General features: G+C 36.9%; 1 protein-coding gene across 1 annotated transcript in view; it reads right to left on the bottom strand.

Moving 5' to 3' along the window:
• The window catches only part of CACNA1D (calcium voltage-gated channel subunit alpha1 D), a 169,209-nt gene that overhangs the window by 123,651 nt on the left and 26,892 nt on the right, over nucleotides 1-18,666 (bottom strand). The window lies entirely within an intron of this gene.

Genomic DNA, 18,666 nt, shown 5'->3' with positions numbered 1-18,666 from the left:
ACTTTAGGGTCAAAATTGTCACCACTTGAACTCCACCAAAGAATCAACACTAGTTTCTCCAATCACATCTAACTGAAATCCTTCACATCAGTTTTTGGAGCTCCCCCGACTTCCATTTCAGTAGGCCACCTTAAGCATTTATCATTTCTATAAAAGCACATAGTGGTGCTTTACACGTCACATGTGGGGAGCCCTTTCCATAGGAATGCTTAAAAGACATCACTTTTCTGGGAGGAGAAAAGGATTATTCTGGTAGGTTTGCATAAAGTTGTCTTTTCCCTTGTTACATAAGCCTTGATGTCTGTGCTGTCAAGTATTTATCATGTCCAGAGTTAAACAGCATTTGTCTTTTAAGTCAAAAGAAGTAGGCCTGAACCCAGAATCTGGAAAGCATCCAGTTGTAGTAACGTTTTCTTTGGATGAAATATGTTGGACAAATGTAAAGCCTTTTTACTACTGCTACAAAATATGGTTGGATTAGGTCTTCAGGCTACGCACTTTGTCATTTAGATTCTGTGACAGCAACAAGCCATGAGAGGAGCAGAGAGAAGTTAGTCAGGCAATCAGCTCCTGTGATTATTAAAAACTTGACATTTATGTAAAAAAATACTTCACACTGAAAGAAATAATAATTTTCTTAACCTTTACTTGCACTCTTCTAAAAGTATGATTAATCAGGGGCTATGCTCTGTAGCTGTTTATTTCTCTGGTTTTTACTGCATGTATCGGCACAGGTCATTTAAAATGCTGTGACTTGTTCTTTCCCTGTCTCTTGAACGTGTACCTTTTCACCTTAACTTGCTTTCCCAAAAATAATAAACCTACTTCAGACAGAATCATTCTGATAATACTTAGTCCAGGTGAAAGTACCTATTTTGAAAGTCACACCATCAATTATTACAACTATTATCCCATCTGCTAAACAGGAATTCCGGAGTACATGACATTTTATGCCTCAATTAGGTTTTGGTTCATAAGAAAGGGCAGCACAGATGTGTTAGCAAATAAAATTAAATTACAGGGCATATTTTAATTCCAAACACCATTTATTCTTCCACTCTGGAAAATAATAAAAAGTCTCAGAAAAAGGCCAAGATAGGTTAGTTTAGCTTCTGAGTGATCCAGGGTATTTTCCAGACCAATACCCCCACCCCTGGCCAAGCAGCACTCTGCTTCCTTGGAGGATCTGAGACACCTCAAGCCAAGTCAGAAGTCAGGCAGCAAAATATTGGTACAGTAATGGCACAAGGAAATTCCCTTGACATGCTCAGGACAGAAAACTGAAGATAAACTGATACTAAGCTTTCGTCTCTCTAGTTTTTCTTCACCTCCAAGTTTCACTAAACTCCACAAAACATCAGTGCAAAGCACTTTTGCAAAAAGGAAAGTAAAAATATGCCATAATTGCTTATACACATTCCTGAGTGTGCTTCCTCTAAGCTAGAGAGTAATACTTTCTGCTCACTTGGTGTGACACTAGACTATGACAGCAGGTATTTTATTTCTAAATTCCTATTAAGTTTTGATCACATTTGTTAATTGGTTCAAAGGAGTCAAAAGTAATTAATACACATGTAAAATATAAAATGCATCAGAGACAGATGCATGCAGATATATTTATCTTACAATAGCAAAGTGACCATAAGATGAAAAGGTAGATTAGTATCAAATAGATCTAGCTGAGAAATAGCCTTAAAATTGCAGGAGCAAGGCACCATTATAAGTTGATAACCTGCAGCCTGAGAGGGAAGTCACTGACTTTGCAGCTGCACTGATGCTCATGCCCAAGCCAGTGAGCTTTAAATGCACCCTGCCTATTCTGTAACTAAACCTCTGGCTGCAGTGAACACCAGCTGGACCCAGCAGTTCGACAGTAAAAACCTGGTATTGGCTGGCAAATTAAGCTGTGTGATCCATGACAGCATTCTGGCTGGCCAGGGTCTCTATTCCAGCATCCAAGAGTTGTATGCAGAAATACAAACTCCACTGCGTTACATGGCGGGACAGAATCAGACACTGCAAACAAGAGCAGGAGCCCAGCCCAACACCACTCTCTGGAGCTGGGCCAGCTGAAAGGCTGCTCTGGGAAAATTCTACGTGCATCTCCTTTATGTTAATGTCTTAATGGTAGCTCAGAGAAAATACCTAATACACAGCCTGTATATTATGGACTATATATACACACAAACTGCGGTCTGCCTATAGCTAAAATAGTCTGTACACAGGTAATGCACAAACTACTGCAGAACAGAAAGTGCAACACTTTCCAGTTGTTGTAAACAGCAGTGACTCCTCACAGCTGCTCGTGCTGAGAAGTGGGGAGAAAGGAAGATCTCAAGCCAAGCCCCTCAGCTGGGCTTGTTCCCAAATCCATCTAAAGCACAGTACAAGGATAGGAGAGCATTCTCCTACCCTTCATAAACAAAGTAGGTCAATATGACCTGGCTGTGTTTCCTGACATGTTTATGCTGGCCAACTACTGCAGACTGCAAGGAAGACATTTCAAATATACATCCATCAGAAACTTTTCCATATGTTTGCTGTACCCTAACATATAGAGCCAGAGGAAGCAGGCAAAGGTGAGAAACTGAAAATACAGAGATATTTTTATTTATATCTAAATTATCTCTGCCCTGTTATTAATCTAGAGACTATTTCCTTGCCAGACAAATATAATGGTGATGAGTATTTGTTTTTCAAAAAAGTCTATTTCCTTAATTTTTTCTACTATATTATCTTTGCTCTTAAAAAAAAAAGGCAAAAATAAGTCTTCCATAACCCAGACACTGCTAATATTAAAATTACATCACTAACAATCTATTCATAGAGATTTGCATGATGTCTGGTTTGCAGCACAAAAATAGGCATAAAGTCTGAAAATTCTGTGTGTTTAGTTCAGTATTTGAACACAAATACAGAAGGTTCACTTAAGAAAAGATTACTAGAGGATTAAAACATGGGTGAAGAAAAGGTTAAAACAGGATATAGATCCTATCACCTTTCAAACATTGTTCAAACTCATTTTAGGTGCATAAGGGTTGAAATTGGATCCTTTGGGTATTCTTCTGCAGCTCCAGTATAACCAACCACCACACTCATAGCAAATCCTGCCATGAGTGCCTGTAAAACAGGTGGACAATCTGTTTGGCAGAAACTGAAAAAGCCAACAACTTCAATTGACTGACTGAATTATGGGTGAAGTTATTTTCTATTTAGCAAATATTAAAATTAACTAAAATTAAAATATTAATATATACACAAGTTTAGAGAATCTGCATTTAGCTATGGAAAGATCCAGATTCAGTGCAGGTAAAGAACTAAATAGTGAACTGAAGTGGAAATAAAGGATCATACCTACATTTACAAAAGGAAATAACTTTGTAAATCACAACTATCTATTTTCTGTTCTGTGAAGCACGATAACTGAGGAATTCAAGGAAAGAGTTGAATCCTTTAGGTATGCTGAGTGAGATCTGCCCTAAATTCTGGATTACATGGCAGGAACCATTTAATCCTTACACTGTGTCTACTTGGAAAATGCCAATTTAATAAAGTCTAGGTCAAGTTCTTCAGAATCCATCCTTATATCTGTCTTCAATCACTTGCCCAACCAGACCAAGTTCTTAGGAGATAACAGTAACTACAGTACTTGAGGCTCACAATGAGGCATCTGACGACCTGCATGAAGGCTGCCTGGATAGTATCATTTTGTAGATAAGGAAGTTCAGTCTGCTTCAAGCAATAAATTCACTTTCTGTAAAGAATGCAGATGGTTAGATACCAACAGGATGAATGCTGTATTGGCCTTACATGAAAAGATTTAAGCAAGCAGTTACTCTATTCATCAGCTATGCAAGAAATTTAATTTTTTTAGCGTTCAATTCCAAGGGAGTATTTATTATTATGGGATCACACCTAAATACAACATGTTTCATCATTTCACTGGAAAAAAACTGCATTCTGTAGAATGGATGTTCTTATATTGATTCTAAAATCACAAGCAAAAAAAACCCAAAACGTAAAGCTGGGATGCTTTCCACTCAATATTTTCATAACTACCCCACAGGAAAGCATTACAATGCCTAAACACTGAATGCTGTGCAGCACTTGTGTAGTCATTACAATACTTTGAGTCACTTGACAACTGCACATAATATTTGTACTTCCAGTGACAGAAGCAACCATGATAATGTACTTGTAATCAAACTGCCAACACCAAAAATCAGTTCCAAATTAAAGTCATTAGCCTACAAAACTTGAAGACAGAGGAGAGGAGAAAAAAGGATTCAAAAATATTCATTAAAATGTTATGCCTCAAAAGCATTACTTTTACTGTAGTTTTGGGGAATATTTTTGTAACATTTTCACATGCATTCATTCAAGCTCCAGAGATCCACAGCTGGGAGATCTGGACCCACAAGGCCCCATGTTCTTCCCTTAAAATTCTTCTCAGAGAATCCAAACCCAAGAAAAATCTGGAGGCTAAGGCTGTACATCTGCAGTATATCCATGATAGTTCAGACAGAAGTAAAAATTTGATTCACATCAGACATGGACATGACCATGCGTATCTTCAATTATTCAACATGGAACTTTTTTAAAAGTTAGACCTCTAGAGCATGTCAGATCCCTAGCAGGCCAAAGAGGCAACACCTGTGATGGATGAAGTGTCACTGAAAAGTTTATCAACTGAAAAAAAAAACATTTACCATACCTGAAAGAGTTACATGAGTCTGCACAAGCTGGGAGTGCTGCACCATGTGCACATGGCATTTCTGGTTTAGCACTTTCAGCTCCCAAACCAAATTCTACTTGCTGGACTTTGACTTGGAGGTCAAGTTTCCCACAGATTCTCATTTTACATCAGTTCTACATATAATTAAATACTTAATGGTTGTACATTCCGCCCTTTTATTCCAGCAGTGGTACTGGATTAAACAGTATTTGTCCTCACTTCCATCTTTTCACTCTTTCTCACAAAGACAAAAACATTTCAACTACATGAAAACACACTGGGCATATATTGATCCAGTTAAGTAAAAAAGGTTTATTAAAAACAATGGGGAAGGGTCATTTTCACACAGATTTGTTCATTGATCTGTCTCCCCTCACTCTGTATAGTTACTTCAGCACAGTCCAGGCAGGAAAAATATGCAATGGAGGATGAAGGCAATGTTCAGCTAAGCAAGGAGACTGAAAACTGTTCATCAAGTTAAAATCTTACATATTCCATCTTCAGGGGAAAAAAAAGAAAAAATAAATAAAGGAGGAGTTTCAGAAGAGTAAGAGTCCATACAAAATATAAAATTACACAAGAAAATACAACAGAAGACATATTTAACATATTTATCAGGGAAATTGCTGAAGACATATCAAGAGCTGGATCCTATAAGTAACTACAGCAGAAGGAGAAAAGAAGAAAGCAAAGTCAGCTTGATACCAGACTTCATCTTCCAGGAATTTGAAGAGACCATGGAAGTTACCAATAACAGCAACACAGCTAAAAGCTCAAGCAGAAACCCTTATTATCTGATCTCACACAACAAAAGCCTAGAGTGGTTTTGCCAGCCTGAAATCATGACTGCCAAAGCAACCCAGGGAAATGTTTAATAATCAGACTTCATAGCTATAAAAACAAGAACAACTCAATAAAATCTTCTCTCTTCCTCAGGGCCAAAAAGCAGTGCCCTTCAAGCAACCTAGAGGAAAGAAATTAATCTATTAATAAAGTGTCCCTTAATAAGTTCAGTAACTCCATTTTGCCCTCCAAACATACCTCTGACCAAATCTGCTCTTTCTTGGCTGAGATCCTATGTAAACTTGTCAGAAGAAAAGCACAACACATGAAACTGCGCTTAAGTACAAGTACCAAAGACTCATGCCATTCACTAAAGATGTGGGTCAGAAGCTTTGACTAGTCTCTAAACAAAGCTTTTCTTCAATTCCAAGAATGCAGAATTTTCTTCTGTCCTCTTTGAGCAGCAAAGACCATCCCATACAGCCCTGCAGACTGGTCAGATGCACATGGGCCATCTCCTGGAGCCATTCCCATACTGTGTTGTGCTGCTACTGCTCAAAGCCTTCACCTCACATCTCAAACTTTGCACAGCTTCACCATCCTGCATTAAGGTATTTGGTATCACTGTATCCAAAAGGTTTAGGACTTGAACAAAAACAGTGTAATAATACAGCCCAAGTGTTTCATGGCCTATCCAGGACTCTTTCAGTTCTATTACATGTAGGCATTGACAGATCCTAAAATGACCTTCAGAACTTTAAAAAGAGAATACACAGTAACCTACCTAAAAACAAAAGTGGAAAGAGCTACAAGATCAGCAAAGTGCTGCATGATAAAATGAGAGGTAATGCAATTAATATTAAAGAGGATACAAATATATATCTATCTAGACTAGGAAGGAAAAAAAAACTGATTAGCAAAACAAAACTTAATGAATGAACACAGTTAACAGTAGTCACAACTAAGTCAGCCTACACAGAAGTAAGTTTGGAAGAACTGAGTGAGTCTACCATAATTTTGCAGGCAGTAATTTGCTCTAGACAACATCACGAGATCTAAAGCATAATGGGAGCAAATTGGATTAGCACAAATTGCAAGGAAATTAAATGCAGGAGTACTCAAAGAGGAAAGAGACATGCAAATTGCTTTCATAGATCATGATTTTCTTTGGGACTGCAGAGATTAACCCAGCTTGTTTCAGTAACTGCAGGGGAAGTCTTGTTTAAAAGAACCTGGTTTTAACAGGGGAAAGTGAACATTTTTATGAAGACTTCTAAATGCATTTTTAAAAAGACATTACAAGATCTTTACAGCCCAGTTGAAAAGCCAAAGCTAAAAAAGACAAGACTTTGACCAAATTATTTTTTTCTTTGAATTGTCTTTTTTCCTCAGAAGTCCTTCAGGTTGTCTTTGCTCCTACAGGTCTTCCTGGAGGTAACCTTGTCCAATCTTCTAATCTCATAATGAAGAGCTCAGCAAAAGTTCACTTTACTCGAGCATTGAGTTCTTTGCTTCATACTCACTATACTCAAACCCACACCACAGAACATCAGAAAAGCCAACCAGTGGCGTGTGCTGCTTGTTCTCTTTACAAACAAATTTTGCACTGGAGTATTTTGCTGTAACAAGTTTCTTCCAATGCATGATGAAATAACCATGTTTCTAGAACACTGAGAAATTACTTGCAGCTTGGTTATACAGTACTGATCTTATTTTTTTAAATTAGCAAAAACTGTTGAAAATTCTCTAGATTCATGCTAAGGAGGCTGGAAAGGGAGAGTTCAAAAATGCAACGTCATTTTACTTTTAACAGCTTACACTAATATGTCAGTATTTACGTCAAATAGCCTGAAGAAAATATAGCTTTGTTTGGTCAATATTATTTAAATAGAGATGCTTTGTTTACTAGATTAAATTTTATTCATCTTTACTACAGTTTAATGTAGTTCTTCTAGCTATGTAATTTTTAAAAAAATCTTTCGGTTCAGATATTTTTAGTAAAACAACTGCCTTGAAAACACAAATATAAAATCCAAAATTTATCAGAATTAATTTCTCTCATATCTCTGCACCATTAAAATACTAAATGTTTAATACTGATTCTTCTTCCTATAATGAGCACCCAAGTACAAATAACAAGAAAGATCTGCTCACAAATATGATCAAAACACCTTCCTGACCACTTGGTGCAATGGATATAAAATAAATTCTCTGGAGGCTTTGCCCAACAGTGAATTCTGCAAAAAATATGGAATTCACCTGTCCCCAGAAATTATTTGTAACAGTTTTTAAAGCATTTTGCTTCAAATTCAGCAGGGTAACAAAGCCCTTTCAGGAAAAACACAGTACATGTAAATCACCTTGTGCTTCCAGAGGCTTCTCTTCTGCTTAAGAATCTCTGCAGGATTCTTAATTCCCTCCTTACAGCCATGGAATAACTTTCTAACGAGAATTCTGGCAAGACTTTAGAAGGTCATGAGCCTCAAACTATTTCTTGTTGACTACAGACATGTTGCACAAAGAAAAGTAACACATTCTCTCCACCGTGATCACAGTCCCTTCTAAGGAAATGATTGAGAACATGATGGAATCCTAAAATATTTAACAAGGATGTATTTTAGAAGCTGCTGCTGACAACTTTACTATTTCTGTGAGTATGTTTTACAGCATGACTTCCTTCCAATTCTGAAATATTACTACCTTATTTGGGAATACTGAGATCAAAATCTTACACAGGAGAAAAGCTCTTAAACTGTACAGAATGAAATGTAGGTAAATGCTGAATATTCTTTCATTACCTGTTGTATGAATTTTAATTTACAGCCTGATGACAGAAATGAAAGCTTGAATGGGCTGAAGAACATCAGGACAAGTTACAGTAACACTAAACTGGGAAAAAAAGCCCTCAAATCTGTGCTTTATCAGCATAATAGCAGTACAGAGAAATACACTCCTGCCAATACCTATGTTAGGCCAGTATTCACTGAATGACACCAATGTTCACAAAATAAATCACCAACAAGCTCAAGGACATTGGCAGTGGCCATATTAGCTGAAAAAAAAAATAATGAGAATGTACCTGAAACCAAACAGGGATCTGAGATTTCTCTGTTTACATTTATGTCCAACTCTCACATCCCTGGTCACATTCAGTAATAATATAGTCTGGAAAATTCTCATCTCCTGATAGTCATGTCAAAAAAAAATTATGCTATTTGATCTACACTTTAGAATACCTATAGAGTAAGGACTCCTTCCTCTGTCAACATACTGGGGTCCATTTCCTTTCAGTACTATGTAAGAATATAAATATTTACTAAAAATAGTTCAGCATGAAGATGAGTCACATCATCACGTCCTTGGAGACCAATTAAAAGTGAAGTCATTCTGATCAAGTGTTATAATAACCATCTAATAATCAAAACAAATACAATTACACCTTGAGTAAGTACTCTTTAATGCAAGAACAGCTGAATCATACCCGAAGCTTTAAAAGGTTGCATTGTGTGCAGAAAAAAATTCCTTACTTACAACGGGTTACACATCACAACAAGGCTTGAAATACCAGTTCTCTCTTTTGGAAGCAAGTTAGACTGTACGTGGGACATCAACTTAATTAAATTTTGCTAAAGAACTCACTTATTCCCACTCATTTGCCACATATCACAAATGAGAAAAAATTGGCAGGAGAAGGTACTGCTCCCTTTGGGAAGGAGACCAAGCAAAGGCCAGCTTTGAAATTTTTTTGACCTTGGCTCACACAAGTCCATAGGGCTGTGAGCCTGGTATCTCGTGTAAGGCTAGTGAATAAAAATGCCAGCAGGAATATTCCAAACCATAAACCTCTCCAGTTAATACCAAATGCCCCCAAAGAATGGTGAGAACCTGTCCATTGGAGGCAGAGTGACAGAAACTGGACACTTCCCTCAAAGGATCAACTTCAACCCTCAGATTAACCAGAATAAGACCAAACAGTATTTTCTGGGAACCATGAAGATACAGAACAGTGTTGAGCAGTCGCTCTGCCTTTTACATCTGCCCAAGCCCAGAAGGCAAATGCTTTTCTCTCTTTTAATAACTCAGTGGAAAAAAAAGATATTTAATGAGTAACATTTTGATTACCAACTCAATTTTCAGAGGACTAATATGTAATTTGTAGTGCCTCAATTTCAGATACTTATAATCAGCAACCACCTTTAAAAAAACAACTTCTTTGCAGAAACACTGCTCACAATATTTAATGAACAAATCACAGATGTCTTAGGAGTACATTCCTACATAAAAATCTAATTTAAGAATTCTGCATTAAGACCTCTTAATGAGCCTAGCCACAACTGAGGGTCCAACAGGCCAGAGTGCTTTCAATGAGCTCCTCTATCACAGCTGCCAAGATGGGTAAAAAAATTAATAATTAAAGTCTTTCCTGAATTTCCAATAGCATTCCACAATATCTGTAATAAAATCCTTTTTTTAAAATTAGTTTCTTCAAATTTATCAGCATTTCCTTATTTGGAAGAAACGTGCAATATTTACATGGGGTTCAACAGATATATAAATGTTATATTTGATGTATTCTGATATTCACAGTGCTTCAAATAAAAAATAGCAAAAACCACCTGGTGAACAACTGAAAAACAACAGTCAAAATTTTTGACTGTATGGCACTTTTTGTTTTAAAGTTGTAAACAAGTCTAGGAACTTTTTTCTATATTACCCCTACTATAAAAGTCTTTCTGAACAATCAATGAAGAAAACAAGATCCAATTACACTGCTGTGAACTCTATATGACAAACTGTTCTTGTTGTTTTAGATCAACATTCTGTCATTATTCATGCCAGAAAACTTTTCAGACACCTCAGTTTAAAAGAACACCACAATAACTGAGTATTTAGAATAAAACTGGCTGAAATCCATTTTCATGACAATGTGTGCTCATACACTGTGTTTCTGTATCCATTTACATTTGAATGCTTGTTCTGATGACTAAGCAAAGTCCTATAGAAGCTGCCTTATTTAATAAAAGCAGTTCTAGTGATTCTAATTAGGAGCATTTGTTATTCTACAGAGATGTAATTTACAGTAGGGTTCATAAAACAAATCATGATAAAAGCCAGGATAATATTCCTCAACCAGCTCAACATGATAGATGTCATACACATGAGTTAATGTTTAAACTCCTTCTCCAGCAGGAATAGCCATACTCCTGCTTTAGATGTTTTCATGCATGAAGAAAACACAAAGGTGAGGCACTAAAAATGGCCAGCCCAGGTGCACAATTCTCTTGGCTCAACTCTCGTTACAATACCTGCCCTGCTGCCTACAAAATAAGGTGTAGAGCAGTTAAGCAAAGTGTGCATACTTGAGCATTACAAATTTGAGGGCTGGCAAACACAATGCTGAAGAGAATTTAGATGGGTAGCACCTTTTCCTGACCACTCTCCTCTAAATTTGAATTAATACAGTATTGTAAATAAAACCAGGTATCTTTAACTGCGACTTTGCAAAATATTCTGAATCAATAAATAGTGAGTAAAAAATAAACTTGCAATTGAACATGGAACATACTAGTCCTAAATTAGTAATGTATCTATCAAAATAAATGTCTATCTCACAATTCAACATAAATGTACCTTTTCTACCAAATTCCTGATTCAGTCATATGTTCTCCTCATTTGACTACAATCCAAACACTTTATACACATGGAAGCACAAAAGTAGCTTAGAAAATCTAAGGGATAGTAAGCAGATCAATTCAAAGATTTCTCCTAATCTGGGCCAGACCAAAAACATACAATGGGATTATAAAATTAATACTGCTGCTAGAAAACAAAATAGGTGACCTATTTGTGATAGGAATAATTTAGAATACTTAAGCAATTAGTAAACGTAATAACACTTCAAGAGCAAAGAGTCATCTGTAACAAAGTAACATTTGAAAACTGCATCTAAAGCAACTCCCCTTACATAATTAATATGGTCCTAGATTAGTACATCCACCAGGGAAGTTTTCTTTATATGGAGCTCTGATTACAAGATTGCAGGAAAGCTAACGAGTTCCCAGGGCATGTGACTTTGGCATTCATTGTCTTCATCTTCTAATCCTCCACAAGGCAAACTTCTACACAGTACCTACTGAAGGAGAAATGCAAAGTAATTCCAACCAGAACACATTTAAACTATCTTTGATTTACCATATCACTAGATAAAGCAATTTTAATCATAAATCCCTCAGTCTTTAAAAAATACCTAGATGATGCTCCTGCAAATTCTTAGCTATTTGTTCTCAAATATACAGAAACATGAAGCTCAAAGTGTCCCAAAATGTGGCTTTTCAAGTACATTTAGAAATCAGAAAAGGATTCTGTCCCTTAACAAGAAACATGCATGTGTCACGCATAATCTTTATTCTAGGTTAGCAACATATCCTCTTTCTCCTAGATTAACTATTATTAATAGTTGCTACTTGTATCACAGTTTCCTAATCAGAAAATCTTAATAATGCCTTCAAGCCTATAAGGTCCTACATGGAATAATTGTTTCTGTGTGAGATATAAAATTGTTTTCTCCCATAACCATGGGTTGGGACTAGAATTTGGAGATTCTTATTTTCAGGCATGAACACAACCAAGAGACTCATGCTGCTTATTCATGTTAAGAGAGTCCATTCCAAAATATTACATAATTAAAAGTTACTGCAGAAGGAATGACATTCTATACATTTTTGTGACCTGTGCTACTATATATTTCCATTGACCAAAACCTGAAACTTGTCCTGGAAAATCAGGTCTTTGCCAATGAGCCAGATCAGCTTGGATTCACATGCAAAATATTCTTTCAATATTACAGTAGCCTATGATTAAACCAGGATTATATAATTGCATTTCTGGTGACTGGCTTGCAAAACCATTGCAAAATGCTTGTATGCTGTGTAGAAATGTAATCATTTCTTTACTACTATTTTCTTTTCAGTCCAGATTTCTTTTTTCCTTTAAGTTCTTCCTAATTCCTTCTTTGGACCTCTATATCAGACACAGCATTAACTGAGATGATAGACCTGGCCAAAATAGAAAACAGAAAGGGATCACTTGCTTTTCAAGTTGCAATGAGTCATTTGGGTTTTTTTAATTCATAGATTTATGTAAGGAAATGTCAGAAGGCTTGGGAAAATATAAAGTTGTAACACTTTTATATACAAGTTTAGTGTCTTACAGGGAGCTCCAGTTTTGCAGGGGTTTGTGATCTTACATGAGGTGCAATTCACTTCCTTAAAAAGATTGCCTGACCAAAAGGTTAAAGAAGAAAAAATTAAAATTCCAGAAAAAAGTGTTCTGCCAGTGAATCACCATACCAGGCTGCTATGACGCTCTTTCCACTCTAATCAACTCTGCTTTTAATGTGGTTTCTGTAATTGTACAGAACTTTATAGACAGAGTCTGTACCAAGTACTCAAAGCCACCACTTCCTAGCTCCTGAGAAGATACAGCATGTGAGGATGTATAAACCATAACCATTTTAACATTAATATCTTTGTCCACAGTCAGCAAAAATTTCATGGATCACACTACTTGAACACAAATTATTCAATATGATTCATTCCTTCTTCTGATACAGAAATTCCAATAGCAGGCTTTTAAATAAAGGTACCCAGTAGTTTCCAAGTCATTTTGGAATACTTAAAATTGAACTAGAGCTACTGGCATAAACAGGCCTAGTATATTTATCTGGCAAAAATCACAGTAATCATTATAATCCATGTTTATTGATCTGTACCTTTATTCCAATTGAACAAAACAATTATTTGGTTTGTTTTTCATTAAAAATGTAAACAGGCACTTTAAAAATCCTAAAGGATAATGTTCCTGATTAATGGCGTTCTTGAAAAATATGAAACATTAATCTATTTTGCTATACTAAAACAAAAAATGTATCTCACAATTCCTCAGCAATATAAAGCAGGTTCAATGAGTGTACTGAATCTTCCCACCAGTCTAAAAACATTTGAGTATTTTCACCCCCTATTACTGCAGTAGCATGGAAATCTTCTACAGAGGGGAATTATAGCCCTGGTAAGGTCATTGAAGACAAATCAGGGAACTCTTTTTGTAAACACTTGGTACTATATTTTTATTCAGACTGTGAAATTTTTCAAGTTTTAGTTTTTTCAGTACTCAGTCTGCAATCATGCACACCACACACACGCATACACACAAATTTCCTCTCTCTTCCAGCAAAGTTTCAGAGTTTCCACATTTTTGTGCTCTTGATTAATTTGGTGCAGTAAGATGGACTTTTATTAGTGATTAATTTTGCCATTATTCTTGCTAGAGAAGACACCACTTTTGAGAACGGACGGTGTTGCCAAGCTTGTATTCCTCTTTTACTCTCTGTGACACTGAAACAAGACTAAGTTCAGAGAAGAACCACTCCTAGACAAGGAATAGCTGGAAAAGGAACAGAGCTAAATAATTTACTTGCTTGAAGAAAGAAATCCTGTAACCTCCTTTCTCTTTTGTGAGAATTTTCATACTCACATAAGCAGCCCTTATACTGTGTGTGTACACCTTTCATAAGGAAAAAACCACAGTATTTCATCCTGCAAATAATCAGGATTTCCTGAAGGGCAATCAACAGATGAGAGGACAACATTTATTTTATCTTGGGTGTAGTCCTGCTCCATGTGTACATCCAAGTTTCCGACCACATTAAAAAAGAAGAGAACCTGACAAATGAAACACAACTGCACATAACCCTGTTTTATTTCTCATCTTAATTTCTTGTACTCTGACTTTTGTTAGAGAACTGAAAATTAATCCCATTTGAGCAGCAAACACCAAAATTGCTGTTTTCTGTCATTTTATGTGCATTTTAGTTTCTTCATAAGATCAAGAATCTGATTATCACATTTAAAAACTATGACTGTTCCAAATTTTAATTTAGAAAACTATTACAGCAACACTAGGAAGCCAGACTCGTTCAATAATAACACCGCTGCTTTGAAATTACCTCTATATTCAAGTAAGGAATCTGAGATAATCTAACATTCAACTGTTCTATTAATCTCTGTATTTCTCTGAAGAAAATCAAGGTTATTGCCTTAAAACTATCAGGACAGTTAGGCACTGACCCAAAAACACTTCCAGCATTATCACCTACCAAGTCCCACAGCACATCTGGGAGCAACAGTTATGGCCTCACTGGATTGGTTCTAAACTTTTCTTTGTAGTTTACATACAGGCACTGCATTTCTAATGTACAACTCTTAGTAGAAAAAAGAATTTATGTAACATGGTAGAATGTTGTACATTTGTAAACCCAGTAACAACTGCAAGTGCTTTTAAGTAGGTGCTCCTCAGAGCATGCACACCCCTCACTAGTCCCAAATGGTTTCTGATATATTAGAGTTTTGGGAAAGCATCTGCTGCCAAATCAACTTACACAGCTCCTCACAGCCACCTCTTTGGAGGAACATTTTGGAAGCTGTACAGGTTTGCAACCACCAAAAAATTTTAAATTACCCTTATGACTGCAATCTATGGTCATGCTCCAACTTTTCAGGATTACTTTGACTTCTCTGTCACATCACAGAGACAATTATAGCACTTTAAATGCAGTATTGCCAATAACAGGGCACAGGCTCTGTTCCCAATGTGTTGGGTCTGGCCAAATCTTATCTCTACCACCTGATGCTTTCCTTTCACTTGGTTTAGCTCTAACAACTGTTCCTAACCGCAGGTAGCCATGCCTGGTTTGGAGCGGGACAAATCAATTTGAGGGTAACGGAGAGCCAAGAACACAACTTATGTCAAAATTCAGTGTATACATGGTATGTTTTACACAGCTTGCAGACCACTGAAGAATGAGGAAGATCTAAATGCACAAGCAAACTTGTAAAAATTACCCCCAAGCAGATCCTAGAATGAAAAGCAGCCATCAATCAGCCCCTGGCTCACACGTGCAGCACCATGTAAGCCTGAGCTCCGCAGTCCCAGGGGAGAACTGCCCCTGCCATGCCAGTCAGCAAAAGTTTCAGTAGCACAAACACACAGAAGTGTCCAAAGCCTGACGTCCCCAGCACCTCAGTATACACGTTTCAAATGTAATAAAATATTTACCTAGCACAGAGGGACGTGAAGACTAATCAATAACATCCAATTATGCAACACATTTAAGAGATCCCTGGTAACACATTCCAGCTCTGCACACCTTGCTCACATGTCGAAGAGCAAGCCCATGTTGTGTGGGCATGCACCTCCAGTCCCAGGCACTGCTGCAGCATACCAGCAAAACCCACAGCTCTCCGTGGGGGCAGGGAAGAGGTTGTTGTGGCCAGATCAGCTTGCAGGACCACAAATTAAATTTTGGTAGCATTTCAGAGAAGCCATGCCTTGCTACCTGATGAAGAGCACTCATATGAAGGTTAAAAAGAAACTGCTTAAGATGCATTACTGGTCAGAGTACCAAACTAGAGCTGCTTCTGATTACCAAAACCACTCTAACAAGAAATGTTACTGCTCCTGCACAATTTAGAAGGAAGATCTGACAAGAAACAGATTATTACACAACAACTTAAGGTCATATGTGCCTCCTGTAATTACAAATTAACATTTTAATTAAGCACAAAACTCGTGTCCTATTTTTTCCTAAGCCTGTTTAATTAAATACACCATGACAGTGAAAGAGCTCTTTGGTTTACTATTAAATAATTTAGAATTTTGTTAGACCAAAGCAGAGACTAGTGACTATTTCTCATTAGGAGGGACAATTTAGTTTCTCATGCTTTTCACAGAAGATACAAAACATGTTCATTTCTGGTAAAGTATTACGAGCAATGCTTCCACTGTTATGGAAACATCTTTTAGGTTTCCCTTCCTCCAGAAGCATCAGCAAAACAAGACCAGCAAAGTACATTTTTGCTGTGTGATTTGCTTTGGCCACAGCTCTGCTGCATCAGCAAAATGACACAAAAACAATACCAGAACAGCAACTGTTGATCACATCCCCTTTCTGCCGCACACAAGGCTGTACTCAGACTTCCCACGTTATACCTCAGCTTCCTGTCACCCTTAGTAGCCCTCTGATGCCATCTAAGCCCTCCCAGCTGCTCCTCTGCAATACCCAAAGCTGTCACCTCTGTGAGATAATCTTTGTGAGCACAGACATCTATTCCCAAGGCCCAAGCTTCAGAAGATACACTGCGAAGATCAGGAAGTTATCCTGATGATCAAAGACATCCAACTCGCCAGAAGTGTGCCTGACAACAGCTTTTATATTTTATGATCAGACTGGAATACTAGGAGATCTCAGATCTCTGAGAGCATAGTAAAACCAATGTACAAATTCACCTAGGGAAACTACAAACAGCAGTTTTTTATAGCCAGACACAACAGTGACAGTGGTGGCAAACAGCTCACAAAACACATTGGAGACAGAAAAGCCTTTCCCCTGCTCTTTGCTAAGTATACAGGAGATCATAATACCATTACTGACCTCAACCTCTGACAATGTCAACAGAGAGCAGATGCTCTATTACTGGCAGAGCACTCTGCTCTTTGAGGTAACAGCAGCTTGACACAACATGCTTTAAACAACATCCACACTTGTCACATGGAAGTATGCAGATTGTTATAAGCATCTGTCAGCTTACCTTTAAAAATACCAAAATAGATAAGCTGCTCCTAACTGAAAACCTCACTTGTTTAATAATGCAGAAATAAAGTAAAATTAAAATAAATCCCAAAGAATAAACTTAACTCACTTCATTGTATGTATGCATCAAGAATTTTTCACTACAGGACAAGTTAAATTCAATAATTAAATCATCTGTGTGCACTGGGTCTTGGGGGGAAAAAAAGGAAAAAAAAATAAAAGAAGACACTATTTTTCAGCTGCTATGTTTGTTTTTTTTCCTTTCAAAGCCAGGACTAAATTCAGATATAATTCTAGAACTGCCGAACTATAGTCACAATCAGTATAACTAAAATAAGAACTTGGCAACATGTCTCTTCATGCCTTGTATGGTATTAAAGGTACCATCTGTGCACTTAACAAATTTATAATAATGTCTCATTACCAAATGTTGCATGCTCATGTATGTACTAAGGCTGCTACTCTGTAAATGCATTGAAGCATAAAAAGAGACATTAATTCTGAATTACCTGAACTAGTACAATTAACATTTTGGCCATGTGCTAATGTAAGTACCATTTATCCACAAAACAAACAGTCCACAGAGGGCAAAACAAAAACAAACAAGAAAACCTGGGTTTCCATTCCCAGAATTTTACTTCTTTTTCTCCACTCATTCTGAAATTGCATCACTCCACAGTTGAAGGACCAGCATTCAAATGCCAACATAAAATTATTGGAAAATTATATATTGCAATCCATCATGGGAAAGTTCATGCAAGCCCCTTGCTCAATTACTGCTGCCTGCTTTGGTCTAATCCCTGCTGCTGCTATGTGATAATAAAGCTCTCAACCTCACTCCCCTCCTGTGCTTCCAACGAAAGGAGGGAGACTCTGGTTGCCGAATCCCTCACAGAGGGGAACAGTTGTTAATATTGTGTGTCAAACTCGGAAATGAAACTGTGGGCAAACATCTGGATCCAGCTGTAGAGCAGAAAGGAGACCCCCATTCAGCTTATTCTTAACTGTTTATCACTGCTTAGTTTAGAAAAAAAAGTGAGTCAAATTATTAAAACTATTACAGTTAAAGTGTCACTTTGAAACACAAGGGTAGGGAAGAACCACAGTGACACAGTGCCAGGTAGATATGAGAACAAGTTCCCCCCAGCAGGGAAGAGCTAATGATGAATCTGGTTTTTAATACATTTCAATACATTTTTAAAACTACTTATAGCATTTCATATGTATAATTAAACTTAACTTCAAATCTGAACATTAGCCTTAACAGATTTCTAAAACCTCTGCATGAGTTTATAACAAAAGACATTTATCCCACTTTTGCTGATGTATTCCACTTTTCCAGCTAAAGGTCATGTTAAATTTTACAAGTGTTTGGATTTCAGAAAAAAAAGTAAGGCCTTCCATAAGACAGGTCTTCTGAATATGCAGCCATAAATGCTTTATGTAACACTTGCTTTTATAATATTCATGATGCAAATAAGTAACCTTATCAACAATTCTG

The sequence above is a fragment of the Pseudopodoces humilis genome, chromosome 13, assembly GCF_049639895.1.
Source record: "Pseudopodoces humilis isolate 2021_Gansu_Grassland_sample_001 chromosome 13, ASM4963989v1, whole genome shotgun sequence".
NCBI classification, from domain to species: domain Eukaryota; kingdom Metazoa; phylum Chordata; class Aves; order Passeriformes; family Paridae; genus Pseudopodoces; species Pseudopodoces humilis.
Note: the sequence above shows the minus strand (reverse complement) of the source record. Positions and strands in the feature narration are given on the sequence as shown.